This window comes from Panthera pardus, unplaced genomic scaffold, assembly GCF_024362965.1.
Source record: "Panthera pardus isolate Hobbes unplaced genomic scaffold, ASM2436296v1 HiC_scaffold_15, whole genome shotgun sequence".
Classification (NCBI taxonomy): domain Eukaryota; kingdom Metazoa; phylum Chordata; class Mammalia; order Carnivora; family Felidae; genus Panthera; species Panthera pardus.
Window position 1 is genome coordinate 5,729,241 of NW_026526710.1, and position 15,279 is coordinate 5,744,519.

At 54.3% G+C, this 15,279-nt stretch overlaps 1 long non-coding RNA gene across 2 annotated transcripts; it reads left to right on the forward strand.

Moving 5' to 3' along the window:
- Window positions 1-320: 320 nt before the first annotated feature.
- On the forward strand, window positions 321-8,914 carry LOC109277610 (uncharacterized). 2 transcript variants are annotated; one of them, XR_002085245.2, is made up of 2 exons: window positions 321-391; window positions 8,575-8,914. It is a non-coding gene; the product is annotated as an uncharacterized LOC109277610 (long non-coding RNA). The 2 variants fall into 2 exon arrangements; XR_008422124.1 differs by having other exon boundaries at window positions 345-391; window positions 8,572-8,914.
- The last annotated feature ends 6,365 nt before the right edge of the window (window positions 8,915-15,279 follow it).

A 15,279-nucleotide genomic window follows, 5' to 3' on the forward strand; every position in this document is an offset into this window, starting at 1 on the left:
GTGGGGAGGGGTGGCCTTCACAGCCTCATGCCCCGGGCCGCGCGCCCCAGCGCTGGCTCCCGGCTCCCCCAGCTGTCTTGGGTGGCGAATGGCCTCGGCGCTGCGGAGCGGCTTTCCCCGGTGGCGGAGGCGCCGGCACTTTCCCCCACTTTCAAGCGGTCCCGATCCTCATCTTTGTCTGGCCGCCGCCTAATTCGCGCATCCTTATTCAGATTTGGTGACGTGGCGCGGCACGTAGGGGGCCCGGCGGCCAATGGGCGCGCGGTGGCCATGGCAACCTCTTAAATTTATAGCATATCTAAATTGGCTACAGCGTTGCGGTCCGGACAGAGCAAAAAAAACAAGGCATCAGTATTGTTGAGTATTAGCTTGTACCTGGTTCGGAGGCTAAGTAAGTATTACCTTCCAGTTTGGGGCTGGGGGCGCGGGCCGCGCGATCTCAGAACTGCATCTCCCTTCCTCTGTCTTCTCGTAAATATTTGGGGGCCAGGATTCCAAGGCCTGGCGGGAGAGGGACCCCTGCCCCATTCGCCATCCCCGGAACTTGCAGAAGTTGCCCGAGGCCCGGAGCGCGCTCTGCGTCCACCCCTCCTCGTTCCCAGTCCAGCACGCCCAGATTGGACTCCCTCGTCCCGGCGTCCCTGGGGTCTGCGCCCTGGAGCTGCGACAGCGCGGTTCACGGGGCTCCCCGAGCCGGGCGGCTTCTTTTGTCACACACGGAGCTGGGGCCCAGCCCGGCCTTTCTCATGGGCCGAGAGACCGAGAGAGAGAGAGAGAGAGAGAGAGAGAGAGAGAGCGAGAGAGAGCGCGAACGTGCGAGCGAGAGAGCAAGCGGGAGCGCCAGCCGCGTCGCGCCGTTTGGGTATCTTTCCCCGCGCAGGCCCCAAACCTAGGTGGAGCGGGGTGGGGGGGAGGGGGAGTGGGTCATCTGGCCTGGTCCGAGACCCTGGCGTTTCAGGCCTGAGCGCGCCGCCCACGGGACTCTGGGGGAGAGGTGGGGAGCAGACGACCCAGGGCGGACGGGTCTTTCTGAAGCCAGCTCAGAGGTGGCGTTCACCACGTCTCTTCTCTCCTCCATGCACCTTCCAGATCCCGGCTCAGCCAGTCGGGGCACCGTGGTGAGTGGGTCATGCTTTCGAGGGGTGGGGGCGGAACGCTAGAGGTTGTGTGGGCGCTGCTTGTACTTGGCGGCGCGTGCGGGCTGTGTGTACAAGTTCCATCCAAAGTCGAGCGAAGGAAGAGCGGCTCGGCGGGGAGCCGAGGGTCTGGGGCGTGTGGGGGGGGGCGGGGGGCGCTTGCAGGTGTGTGTGTGTGAAGAGGGAGGGGTGGGTCTGGGGGGTGGAGGGAGAGGCCCGGCCACCTCTCCCAAGGGGCCGACCTGGCGACCCGACTCACCAAGGCCGGGAAGCCTCCGCAGGATTTTTTTTTGCGCCCTGCTCGCCGAAAGTCGCCATTGGCCGACCGGGTAGGTAGGCCCTGGGCTGGGGCCAGAGAAGTGTGTTTGTGCCAAGACTTGGCTGTGAACGTGTGTTTGGCGCATCTACGGAGTTTGTTAGTGTCTGTTTGCTGTTTGAGAATTGCATTTTTGCCTCTATTTATAGTTAGCCATTAATCACGTGAATACATTTGGGCATGTGTCTTTTTTGGTGCAAATCTGTGTGTTTGCATTTGTTAATAGTTCTGCGCTGTGTTTTAGCCTGTGTGGTCTTGTTTCTGTCGGGGTGCGTGTGTGTGTGTGTGTGTGTAGGCTTACTTTCAGACACTCAAGCGGGAGGGTGTTTGCACGTGTGAGTGTGCGTGTGGATAATATTATCGCGTGTGTGTGCTAACATTGACGTGTAAGGGGACTTAAAAAAACCCGGAGGTGTGTGTTTGTGCGTGGGTGAGCGTGTGCGTGCCTGAGACACCGTGTGTGTGTGTGTGTGTGTGTGTGTGTGTGTGTGTGAGACTGAGCTAGGTTGTGCGCGCAGAATTTTGTGGGTCTGTGCTTGTATGCCAGTCACTGTGTGTGTGTGTGTGTGTGTGTGTGTGTGTGGATGGCCTGTTTTTGTTTATGTGACTCCTGTAGGCTTTGGGGGCCCTGCTGTGTGTGTGCGGCTCGTATTACCTTTGTGGATTTGATGGGGGCAGGATTTCTGGATGCCCGTGTTGGGGCATTTGGTGGAGGCACAGAGATGCTTACTTCTCTCTCTGTTCCTGTCTAGGCTTAGCGCTGTCCCCCCGTCTCTAGGGGAGGCGATCTGGCTGGGGACAGGAGATTGACAGATGCTGGTCGCCAGGTGGGACACTGACCCACAGCTGGGTCTCTGAAAAGAAGTCCCCACATCGGGTAGCTTCTGCCTGATGGTGCTGTCACTCCAGCCTCTGGCTTGCCCAGGGACAGGTGTCCACACGAGGTAGCAGCGTGGCTGGTTAGAGCCGGGCTCGGCCAGTGGCCGGTGCTCGCCCGGTCCCCTAGGCCCAGCTGGGAGAGCTCCCAGAGCCCCGAACGAAAACCACAGTTTCTGGCAGCCTGGCTTTGCCCTCCCGGGGCATGAGGGGCCCCAGCCTCCAGCGGGGCAGGCTCCGGGAGGACCGAGAACGCAGGAGGAGAGAGGCGCCGGGCTGGGAGGGGAGGCCAACTGGGTTGCCTACCCCGCCTTTGTTTCGCTGGGGTTTCTCTCTCCCGCGTTCTCTGCACATCTGCTTTCCTTTCTGTCTCCTTTTCTTTCTTATGTTCAGCCTCTGTTCTCTTTCTGTTTTCCCTTCATCTCTGTTTCTCCATCACTTTCTCGATTTCACTCCGTTTTTATTTTCTCCCCCCTTCTTCTCTGCTGGGCGCCCAAATCCAGCACCGTGCTCAATGCTTCAGTGAACAATTCTCATCGCGCACCGCACAGCTCTTGGGGTGCTGGGAGACTCACATACAGTCATTAAAAGCCCCATCTGACAGCCTTCTGCCCTGTTCTGGATAAACACCCCAAACTCACTGTCCTCCAATGCCCCCCACCCCCCCCCCCCCGCCCGACTGGGTCCTTGAGAGCCAGGTTACTGTGTCTTCCCAGCCCTGGCTTTGCCAACCCTGCCGGCTGCTGGGTGCTGTGTGCCGGGTTCCATCTGGGACAGATCCACCTGCCCTCACCTCCTGGATGTGCTTAAATGCCAGTGCACAGCCAGGCCCCAGCGGCTGTGATACCAGGCTGGGGAGGTAGCAGGAATCGGGGACGGTCTCAGAGAGCAGTTCTGAGTCTTCCGGAGCCTGGATGTGGTGAGTCACGAGGGGCCGAGTGCCCGTTTGCAGGAGAAGAGAGCTCTGCTTCCAGAAGCCCTGCTCTGGCCTCTGCCTCCTGTAGCTGGGTTTACCCATCCCGTGCAGGACAGAGCCCCCCTGAAGTCACCCTGGGGGCCTCAGCCCAGCCCAGCCCCAGTCCAGAACCTCCATGCCCCAGCCCCACCGCAGGAAAGCCTGCTTGGCCTTTACCAGCCTTCCACCTTCCAGGGCGCACAGCATCCGAAAAACGCCGGCAGACCAACTATTAGACGAATTATCCCGCCCTAACAGCGCTAACAGATGGCGACCAGGCAGCGAAATCCGCTCCTATATGTAACTAATAAACCGCTTGTGTCTTAACAGGGTAATGCATGGAGACGCAGTGTCACTTATACAAGATGTTGATGGAATTTACTATATAAAAATCTTCCTCCTAGACTAAAGAGTATCAACATTACAACTCAACAGACGGCGGCGGGATAAGTAAAACAGACAAAAGACAAACAAGATAATAATCTGTTTCCAATCACTTAAGCCCTGTAGAGTTAGTAATATGTGGTTTGCATATTCCCCCTTGAGTTCGGTAATTAATTACCGGCGAAGAGGCACACACCCGCCCGGGGTGGGAGTTTGGAGGCGCGCTGAGCTGGGGCTTGGGGTGCTTCGCCCTTGTCTTCTCCAGCCGGGGACTCGGGGCGGCGGCCGGAACGGGGACTCTTCGCGAATTTGGAGCTGGCCTCCCCGCAGGCTAAGGAGGATTTTCGGTCGCGCCTCCCTAACTCCCTGGAAGCTCTCTTGCCTGGGGTGGGGCGGGTGGGTGGTTCCGCAGGCCAGCAGGAACCTGGAGCTTTTGTGGCGGCCGGAATATCTCCTTTCGCTCCTCCGAAGGCATCCCCTCCCCTTGAGTGGTCCGGAGCGGCTTGCTTTCTTGGGGGACGCGCGCTCTGAGGGAACCCGAGGGGTGCGCCCTTCGTTGGCTTCTCCGCGCGGCATCTTGGGCGGCGCTGCCGGTCCGCTCGCGACTTCGTTCATTACCTCCCCCCAACCCCCCCAGCCAAACGCATTCTCCGCATCCACCCCCCCACCCCTCCCCCAAGAGCCGGCGCGGGCTTTAACATTAAACAAACGCAGCGAGCGCCTCAGAGCTGCGCTCTCGGCCGGGTCTGCGCGGCGGCGGCGGCGTTACAAATTGTAAATTTAAATTGCTCGCCGGATTCATTACTTCCCCTCTTTGATTTCAGCCAGCCGTGAAAAATTATACTGGTGTACCACTGAGAAACTGTTTTGCCGCAAAGAGCCCGCGCCTAATCACTGGCTTTCTCCCTCCGACAAAAGTGTAATTATTTTGTTTGGGGTGTAAATATAGGCCGCGCCGCGCACACACACTCAGCGTCCCGCCGCGCCGCCTCGCTCTGCCCGCCGCTGCGCGCAATCGGCCCCCGAGTAAGAGCGGGCGTGGAGGCTGGGCCCTGACGCCCGGAGGCCTGAGAAGAGCGCCTGGTTTGGCGCTCCGGAGAGACCCAGAGAGTCGAGCTGGCCGGCCGGGTCTCCAACCTCTATCCTCGGGAGTTCGAGTTTGCCCGAGGACGCCCGGAACGTGTGCGCCCTGGCTGGCCCGGGTGGACGCTGGTGGAGTGCGATGAGTAGGTCAGGGCTCCGGCGCAGGCCTGGATATCCGCACAGGGATGCAGAATGTGGGGGTGGACGAACCTTCCGGGAGCCCCAGGGGGTGGCCACCTGGGGGCAGCCCCGAGTCCAGGCAGGGAAAGTATCTGGGCCTGGGCCTCGCCGAGAGTGCCGGGACATAGGCGGAACCCTGGAGGACAGGGGCGATGAGGCTGGTGTGCCCCTAACGCTCTGCCTTGGACTGCTTGGTTTCCAGAACATCTCTGCGGGGTGCGGGGCCTTCCTGTCAGTTGAATTGCGCATGGCTTAATTAACGGTCTCGTTAACTGGGCAGGCCCGACCTGGAACGTTTAATCAAAAAGGCAGGGAATCCCTCTGTTTCCTTCCTTCCTCCCTCCCTTCCTCCCTTTCTCCCTCCCTCCCTCCCTCCCTCCCTCCCTTCCTCCCTTCCTTCCTCCCTTCCTTCCTCCCTTCCTTCCTCCCTCCCTCCCTTCCTTCCTCCCTCCCTCCCTTCCTTCTTCCCTTCCTCCCTCCCTCCCTTCCTTCCTTCCTCCCTTCCTCCCTCCCTCCCTTCCTTCCTTCCTCCCTTCCTCCCTCCCTCCCTTCTTTTCTCCCTCCCTTCCTTCCTCCCCCCTTCCTCCCTTTCTCCCTCCCTCCCTTCCTCCCTCCCTTCCTCCCTCCCTTCCTCCCTTCCTTCCTCCCTTCCTCCCTCCCTTCCTCCCTCCCTTCCTCCCTCCCTCCCTCCCTTCCTCCCTTCCTTCCTTCCTTCCTTCCTTCCTTCCTTCCTTCCTTCCTCCCTCCCTCCCTCCCCTCTATCCATTCAACAATGGCACTCTTCCTCAAGCCCCCTCCCTCCCCTGAGTTCCCTTGCCAGAGCCTGCAAGGGTGGCTTTTGAGTCTGAACTCAACCCCAGTCTAGTATCTGCTTGGGACTTTGAGGGGCCCGAGAGGGGCAAGCCAGCAGGGGTTGGGCAACACTGTCATGTTTGGTAGCTTTGGGACGGACTCGGGGGCCAGAAGACTGTGATCAGCTTCACAGGGTGGAGAGTCGGGTGGCCGGTGCAGGTCAGTTCTGCAGCCTTACCAGGCACTGGGGAGCAGGCCTGGCAACTCTGGGAGGGAGCAGGTGGGGAGGACAGCGGCTGAGCACCGCTTCGGGTTCTGGGAGATCCAGTCCCAAAGCGCGAGTGCAAGTGCTTGTGAGTGCTGGCCAGCTTAGAGACCCCGACAGTAGTGCGGTGGGGGCAGGGAATGGTGGCCCCTCTCTCCTTCCTGCAAGCCCCTCTCCTGGAACGCACCCTTCGGGAGCCTCTACTTGCCCAGCAAGCTCCTGCAGCCTGTATTCTGAGATTGGGCACTGCGATACAGGGCGGGACTCAGGCTCCATTCGTTGGGAGGCCACCGGCTGGGGCTGATTCCCTGGAACCAGAAGGGGGCCCAAGGAAGACAGAAAAAAAAGGTGCAAGCCAGCCCCCCAACCCTTGAGGAAAACACTGAAGCTTTTGTTCAGAGAGGGGAAACGCTGCCCTTCGCACTTGGTGCTGAGCTGCGGGCTGCCCGCCGAAGCGCATCTCCCGGGCGGCCAGATAAGACGACGGTCGGAGCTGAGAACGGCTGGGATCCTCCTCAGCCTCGCCCTGGCGGTTAGGCCTGGAGGCCAGCCCCAGCCGAGTGGCGACGGAGGGCCGGCAGCGCTGAGGGATCGGGCTGTGGCCACGGCTTCCCTGGCCCCATTGAGCGTATCTGAAGGTGGAGACCAGCTGCGGGACTGAGGACTGAGGGAGCCGTTTGGAAGGAGGTGCCTGCAACCCTACGCCATCTCTGGAGCACAAACGAGAGAGCTTTCTGGGGCCTCTAACCTTCCGATTTAGGACCCCCTACACTTTCTGGTACCCTTGAACCAGCGAGTCTGCGTTTGAGCCCGGATCTTGCTGCCTCTTTCTTTCCTCTTGGTCTTTTTCGCGGTCTCCATAACATCCCTCCCGCCCTTCTCTCCCCGTTCTATCCCACCTCCTCTCCCCGCCCCTCCCTACCCCACCTCCTTTTTGTTAGCCTCATATGGGTTCCTTTAGAATCCGCCCGACTTTGGCAGCCTCGCGCTGTGTGTGTGCGTGCGCGCGCGCGTGTATTTCTCGGCTGCTAATGATTGTGTGTTGATAGAGTAAAGCAGTGGCCTCATTAGCCTTTGTTTAGAAGGTGTTAAAAGGGAAATCTGCATCGGAAAGCGGCGGTTTACACCGCAGCCGGGCTGAACGACGCACCGGAGCGGGCGGGGTGGGGGGGGGGGCGTCCTCCCCCCACCCCCCGCCCCAGGCGTCGGACCTCGGGAGGGGGGAGGGGCCCAGGGAAAGCGACCCCCCGCTCCTTCCTCCCAAGGCGAGTATGTTTACCCCGCTGAGCGCCCTTCTGCTCCACGGGGACCTCAGCGGGGATGCGCTTTCTCTAAAACTCCTTTGAGCTGCCCAACGGTGCGCGGTGGCCTTTCTCCTCCAGGTTTCTTGGGGGGAGGAGGAGGGGAGGGACAGAATGCTGTTTAAAAAAAAAATCCAGGGATTTTTTTTCCCCCCTGAAGGGGATGGTGAAGCATCTTATTTTGGAGGGGAATACCAATCCGTCTACAGTGGCTGGACTGGGCTCCGGGTCTTCTGGCTGGTTGGTTTGTGGTGCTATCTCTGTGCTCCAGATGCTGGTGTGGGGGCCCTAAGCTTCAGATCTGCAAGGGTCCGCTTTCTTTCCTCCTAACATATTTGCGGACTGCCAAAGGAAGTCCTCCTTGTGCAGGAGGCTCATTCTTAAACTTTCCTCGTCTATACCCCCACCCTAGGGCTCCACTTGGGGAACAAATTCTATGAGAACAAATGGTGGCTTGGCTGGTCGACTTCTCTGAAGCTTGGCAAAAGCGCAGAACTTTAGTGACCCTAGGCTACATTCTGTGTGTGTGTGTGTGTGTGTGTGTGTTAAGATTTGGAGAATGAGTTTCACATGCACGGCATCTCCTACTCCCTCGGGGAAGCAAGGTTTGAGGCAGAGGAGAACATGAGACGTTCTTTTTATCCTGGATCCTACGAAAGGGCCCAGAAAAAAAAGTATTTTGAGCAGCCTCTGTGGGTGATGCTTGTTGAACTCAGAGCCAGATGCTTTCTTTGGCGAAAGGGAGAAAAACGAGGCTGATTTCGTGTGGTGGGATGTATAGTTTCTGAACACAACATAATCCATTGCTTTCTGCCAGGCTTAGGTTGAATCAGAAGAAACCCTTTCTCATCTTTCTGGCTCCTGTCTCCCAGTGGTGGTTTTCCTGGATTTGATGCTGTGGGTCTTGGGCCAAGCTCAGCTGGTCTGGGCGTCCTTGTGTGTCCACAGCTCGGGACGCGCATCAGCGAACCGTTCGACATCGCCACCTTCTTTTTTTTTTTTTTTTTTTTTTTAGTCAAAGGCTAGGCATTGTCTGGGGACAGATGTGGGGGTCTAGGACCTGGGACAGTGACAGCAAAACGAATTCCAAACCCAATTTGAACTCACCACGGAGACACCCCAGCCCCCAACACCATGTAGACAGAAGCGAGGTTCCTGGCGACGCCAAGTTAATATCAGCCGCCGTGCTATGGTGGGATGGCATCAGGGCCGAATTCGGAAGATACGGGGAGGGGATAGGAAAATCCCTCCCTCTCCTCCACGCTCCCTCTCTCTCTCCGAAGCAGGTTTGGTGGAGAAGGCAGCAGGTGCACCGGCGGTCGCTACCTCGCTAAGCGCGGGCCCGGAGTTTGGACCAAGACAAAGACGGGTGCTGTCCGCGGTGCTGAACCTGCCGCGCCGCCAAGGGGGCAAACGGGCTCCTGTAACCTGCCCTCTCCTCCTTCACTCCCTCCTTCCACCTTCCCTTTACCCTGTGATTTTCGCTCTCTCCTGCGTTTGTTTCCCCCGCTTTGTCTTTCCTTAGCACCCGCGTCCTGTACACAGGTATATATATCAAAGAACAAAACAACTGACTAAATACGGTGTCCTCTCCTTTCTTCCCAAATAAATGATGTAAGAAAGGTGCATTTTAAGTGTACTCTTAAATAGATACAAGTAGGTATCGCTAACCCCAACGAAGTGGAAACTCATGCTTAAAACAATAGAACTGGGCAATAGCGGATGCCATGAATCTGCCTTTTGATTTATTCTAAAGAAGAGGCGAGGGGTTTAGACATCTTAGTTTCAGGAAAATCATATCCTTGGCATCTTAACTTTTGGGCTCAAAAATATAAGAGCTGGAGAGGATTGGCAGTCAAATATGAAAGTGAACAGACTAAGACGTTTGCCTACAAGTCAATAGATGGCTTGTGAGGGTCACAGCATGGACATTAAGTTGACTTAACCCTTTGAGGCTGAGATGAGATCTGAAAAGGTAACGATCTCTAGGATTATCAAGATGGAAATGATTCCTTTCGAAAGTTTGGGTACAAAAGGGTTAATCTTGGGTTTCGTTTTCTAAATGTGCACTGTGTTATCTAGATGCCTGGCATGGTGTATAACCAAGCATCGATTCCTCTGCTCAAATTTGTATGCAGTACGTGTCTAAAGAAGTTTGGGCAGGGGAGAAAAAAAATCACATACTTCCTCTGGAAGAGAAGCGCCCACCCATTTTTAATGCACACAGATCCGTACACGTTCCTTCTGGCATCTCATAGATACACTGCTTCCCAGAGAGCCCAGATACCCTGGGGCCACTTCTTATGGTCTTCTCTGAACCCTCCAATCCTCCCCACCACAGGGGTGTCAGCTAAGCCCAGTTGTTAGCATTGTCAATACATCTGGAGAGAGGTCCCTGTGAATTCAATGGAATAGATTCACTCTGGCTCCCCACCTGGGCATTCTAGAGCTAATTTGCCCCTAAAGGCAGGGGAACCAGAATTCTTAAACGGGGGGGGGGATTTGTAATAGGAGGCTGAATCTTTGGGTTGAGGTAACGAACCCCCATTCCGCCAAACCCGCACTGTTAAAACAACCTGAGATATTTCATTAAGGCGAAAGCCATCATCCTTCTGGATCATATACCTTTCAACCTCTTAGAAGAATGCAGGACAGAAACCCTGACCTTGAGTGAGTAAAGGAGAAATGAAAAAAAAAAAAGCCATTTATTGAGTGACCATTATGTGCATTTGATTCCTAATCTTCACTGAGATTCTGAAAAATGGTAGATATTTATCATGGCTCCATGTTACAGATGAGGAAATTGAGGCTCAGAGATGTTCATGAAGTTCCTTATGGTTATACAATGATTCTAACCTAGGTTTCATTGGTTCTGGAGCCTGTCCTTACTCTCATATCCCATGCTTTTCTGGGGATCACACTGATGGTTATACTGGTGGTTATATCAGTGGCCACACTGCCACAATCCCTTTGGGTTGCCCAGCCATCATGGCCTTTGGTCTGTATTTGGAAGTTGGCTTAAACTCTAAATCTGAAAGCGAGAAATAAGAATGGAGAGGACGGAGGAGCCTCCATTCATGTGGGTTAGGTGGGTATTTGCAGAATGTGAAAAGGGTCCTGGGCCATCTCACAGGAGTCACACCTAAGAGTCATCCTTACCTCCCCCTTTCTCTCCTGCCATGTATCCAATCCATCAGCAAATGCAGTTAGCTCTGCCTCCAAAATATATTCCAACCCATCTACTTCTCATCTTCTTCTCCATTATTACCCTAGTCTAAGCCGCCATCATCTCATCTATTTTATAAAAGTAGCCTCCTGACTGGTCTCCCTATTTCTCCTATCTTTGCCCTCCTCTGCAATCTATTCTCTACACGATAACTCAAATTATATTTTAAAATCATAAATCAGATCTTGTCATTCTTCTGTTTTTAACCCTCCCACGGCTCCCCAGCACACTTGGAATAAAATCCATACTTCCCACCCTGCTCTGCGGGGCCCTTTGTGATTGGCCCCCGCCCATCTCTGTAACATGCTCCCCCTTCATTGGCCCCTCTGCTGTGCCTCACACACTTCTAGATTTTCTCACCTCCAGACCTTTTGCACTTGGCTTGCCCCTCTGCCCTCAGATCCTTAGGAGACTGGCTCCCTTCTGTCCCTTAGGTCTCAGCTCAAACGTCAAGTCCTCAGAGAAGTCTTTCCTGGCCACCTTCTCTAAGCACTCTGTCCTCGGTCACTCTCCAGTCTACCCCTCTGTCAATTTTCTTTGTAGCCCTTTACCAATATCTAGAATTATCCTACTTGTCTGTTTAGGTGCACGTTGTCTGTGTTTCTTCATAAAATAAAAGCTCCTTGAGGGCAGAGACTGTGTTTGTCTCGTTCACTGTTGAATCCCCAGTGCCTAGCCCAGTACCTGGAACAGAGCTGTTCAGTATGCGTGTGTCGACTGAATGAAAAGTAACTGATGAACCACGTGGTACAGAAGTGAATGGAGATGGGCTCAAAGCCGAGGAGAGACTGAACTGCATTTGCCTATCTTCTGGGCTCCACAAATGGAGCAGCCACCTGGTGGGTTCCCAGTATGGAGAAGGGAAGAAAGAAAAGTTTGCCAAAGACCCCAAGAGGGCACAGTCTTTAGGTGGATTCTGAAAACCAGATGCAGAAATCACATTGGGGTGGCAAAGCAGGTTTATGCCTCAGAGAGTGATTTTTATTTGTTCTTGTCGGACCTGGAACCTTCTCTTGGTTACGAACAAAAGGGTGGCAATGGAAAAGCACAGCAAATCGGGAAGATATCTAAATTACAAAATCTTTCTTGAAAAAATCTAGCCAGTCCTACTTGTGAGAGAAGTAATACAGTGTGGTGTTAGTTAACAGTTTCAAACTCTGGAGCCCAATTCTCCTGGCCTGGAATCTGGCTCCATTGTTCACCGAATGGAGTTGCGTGACGGGGGGCAAGTCACTGGGCCTCTCTGTTCCTCAGTTTCCTCATCTGTGGACTAGAGATAAAAATAGTATACCTATCTTGTAGAGTGGCCATGAGGGATTGCTCTAGTCTGTTTTATTTGTGTTGGAGTTTGGTATAGGAGAGGAGAAGGGGAGCAGGGTTGAGAGTGGGAGAGACATAGATGCAAGCAGACTGAGTGCCAAGGGAAAAAGATGAGAGTCACCTTTTTAAGAGCTCCTTTTCTCCTTCAAGAGCTCTTCTCTTATCTGTCAAGGTAGAAGAGGGCTCGGAAATTAGAGGGCCTGGCTTGGAGTCTTAGCTGCAGCACTGACCAGCTCAGTCATGGCAGGAAGGAACTCTCAGCCTCTCCAAGTCTCAGTCTTCTTATCTATAAAATGGGCAGTATTGTAAGCCTGCCTCATTTGGCATTTGGGGAGATGATGTTTGGGAACCTGTCCAGCATGTGGGACAGCATCTCTAGTAGTTAGCTGCTGTCAATGGGTCTTATGTGGAGCTTTTTTTTTTTTTCTCTTTATAAACAAACGTGTCTCTTTGAGCATTATTCTTGGGCCCTAGAATGGATCAGAGTAGGAAGGCGACCTGCTTGGAGTCATTAAAGGGCCTTCTTATAGCCAATCCTGTTGCTGGGGCTGACCCGGTTTCAGATGGCGCTGGTTCCCAGAGACCTTATCTGGGCCACTGTGGTCAGTTTCACCCTTCAGGGGAACCATCCTTTACGTAACAGAATGTTCTACAGAGACATCTCTCCAACCCACGATGGTCGATGCCCTACTGGAATGTGCCGTTAAGATAATTCTCCTGGTGAATCCCTTTGTTAGGTTAATGAGCACTCCCTAATCTGTACGCCTTAAAAAAAAGTCATCAAGTCTTTTCAGGGGCCAGATACGGTGCTCTGCAGTGCGGTGATCCTGATGATCCACGTAAGCACATCATGTTGTCGAATGCTCCGAACGGCACTAGGAGGCAGACCCCGTTTCGCAGGCGGAGACACTAAGGGAAGGGAAGTCACACGGCTGGTGTCAGAGCCCATCGCCCAGATTTGTACCTGGATCTGAAGACTCGGACTGAATTTCTGGCCCCAGTGCTAACGGGCTTTCTTTGTGTGTGTGTGTGTGTGTGTGTGTGTGTGTAAAATATAAACAAACTTCACAATGTAATATGAGCTGTCCAAGAAAATCCTCTGTAAGGTAAACACACAGATGTGACTTGGGACGAGAGGAGACATTTCTCTCCACGTGGTTCCCCCCGTTGGTGCATCTCGTCGACACACAGTTGGAAAGATCGCGGGATGAAATTGAAGTGGGGCAGAGCCTCCCTCCCCCTGAGCAACGCCAAGGTGGTGTGCCTCCTCCCTCTCCTTGAGTTCTCCTCTCTTTGGCTCACTCACCACTCATTTCCTATCCAGCACTCCGGTGTTGCTTGTCGTTAGCAGAAACCCCAGGAGCTGGTAAGCTTGGCAGAGCGCAACTGAGCCGTATTTATCTGTCTCTTCCTCACCCACCCCTTCTTGCGATTTCCTTACGTCAGATGGTTTGGGTACAGGTGTTCTGGATGAATGAACGAACAGCTAGGTGACCCCAGAGTGTCTGTCCCTAGATATCTGTAACAATCCCCGATTACAATTCATCTGCTAATATGTCCACGTAGAGCGGGCTTGATTATAATAGAGGAGGCTCTATTGACATCTTGGGCTGGATACGTCTTTCTCGTGGGGGGCTGTCCTGTGCATAGAAGGATGCTAGGCGGCCTCCTCTGCCTTTCCTCCTAAATGCCAGGAGTATGACAGCCCCAAGGGTCTCTAGATATCGCCAACTGTGCCCTGGGGTGCAAAATCACTGCCACTTAAGAACTACTGACCTAGAGGGGCGCCTGCGTGGCTCAGTTGGTTAGGCGTCCGACTTCTGCTCTGGTCATGATCTTGCAGTCTGTGGGTTCGAGCCCCGTGTCGGGTTCTGTGCTGACAGCCTGGAGCCTGCTCTGGATTCTGTGTCTCCCTTTCTCTCTGCACCACCCCCACCCCCCGTTCGCACTCTGTGCTTCTGTCTCTCTCAAAAACAGATAAAACATTGGGGAAAAAACCCACAGGTCTCCCAGACTTGCCTCAAGCCCTGGGAAGCCTCAGGATTCCAGAACCCGTCCTGTCCTCTTTGAACAAAATACAGTCATACTGAGAGATCCTATGATGGGACAGAGCCCGTGCTGGGTTTGGGAGGTGGTGTTTATGAGGGTAAATTAGACGTGCGCAAAGTGCCTCCTTTCGTTGGCTCACTCGGTAAACCTGTATTGGTCACCTACTGTGTGCCAACCCCTGTGCCAGAGGCTGAAGTTGCCTCTGTGAATGAGGAGCACCCCACCCCCACCCCAGTTCCCAAACTGCCTCACGGCCTGGCAAGGGAGACCCACCATCAACTCGAATTTGCACACAGCGTCTACATATTACTACCGAACATCAAAGGAAGAAGAGGTATGGACTGTTGGGCTGTCCTTCCTTCCTTCCTTCCTTCCTTCCCTCCTTCCTTCCCTCCTTCCTCCCTCCCTCCCTTCTTCCTTCCTTCCTCTTCCTTCCTTCCTTCCTTCCTTCCTTCCTTCCTTCCTTCCTTTCCCCTTCCCTCCTTCCTCCCTCCCTCTCTTCCTTCCTCCCTCCCTCACTCCCTTCTTCCTTCCTTCCTCCTTCCTCCTTCCTTCTTTCCTTCTTCCTTCCTTCCTTCCTTCCTTCCTTCCTTCCTTCCTTCTTCCCTTCCTTCCCTCCCCCAAGCTATACCAGCTTGAGTGCTTTTGCTTTTGACGGCTCACTGTCCTCATTTGCAAACCGGGAGAAAGAACACTGATAAAAGCAACGACTCAGCTCCAGGAGTTGTGGGGATTAAATGAGATGATAAATGTAAAGTGCTTACTACAGTGCCTGGTCCAAGGTAAGTGCCCAATTAACGACGGCTGCTATTCATGATCACGGATGAAATATGTAGTAATAATACGAGCAGCACAAATTTCTTGAATCATTTTTGAAAGGCATGCGTGGAAGTGCCTTGTCTCCAAAAAGCGATCAATAAATATTTACATAATAGAATCATGCCCTTAAGAAAAATAAGAAGGAGGGATCCCTCAGAATAAAGGGGCAGAATGTGAGCTCTGTTACCTGGACAAGATTCCGTTCTAAGGCCGGTGGGCGTGTCTACGCTTCTTCCCCTTTCTCTCCCCTTCTACCCACCACTGTTAACCTGGGGCTCTGTTCCTCCCTCCCCTGCTGGGAAGCCCCCTTTATGTCGGTGGTTCTCGGTCAGGGGTGATTTTGTCTCCCAAGGGACATACGGCAATATCTGGGGACATGTCGGCTGACCCAACCAAGTGCAGCGTGCTATGGGCATGGGACAGGTAGACCAGGGATGCTGTTAAACATCCTCCCATGCACAGGACCATTTCTTCCAACCCCAGAATTACCCCAAATCTCAGTAGTGTAAAAGCGGAGAAACCTTGCCTTACGTCCTATGGTTGGGAGAAAGCCCCCATTCCGGTGCCTGGGATTAAG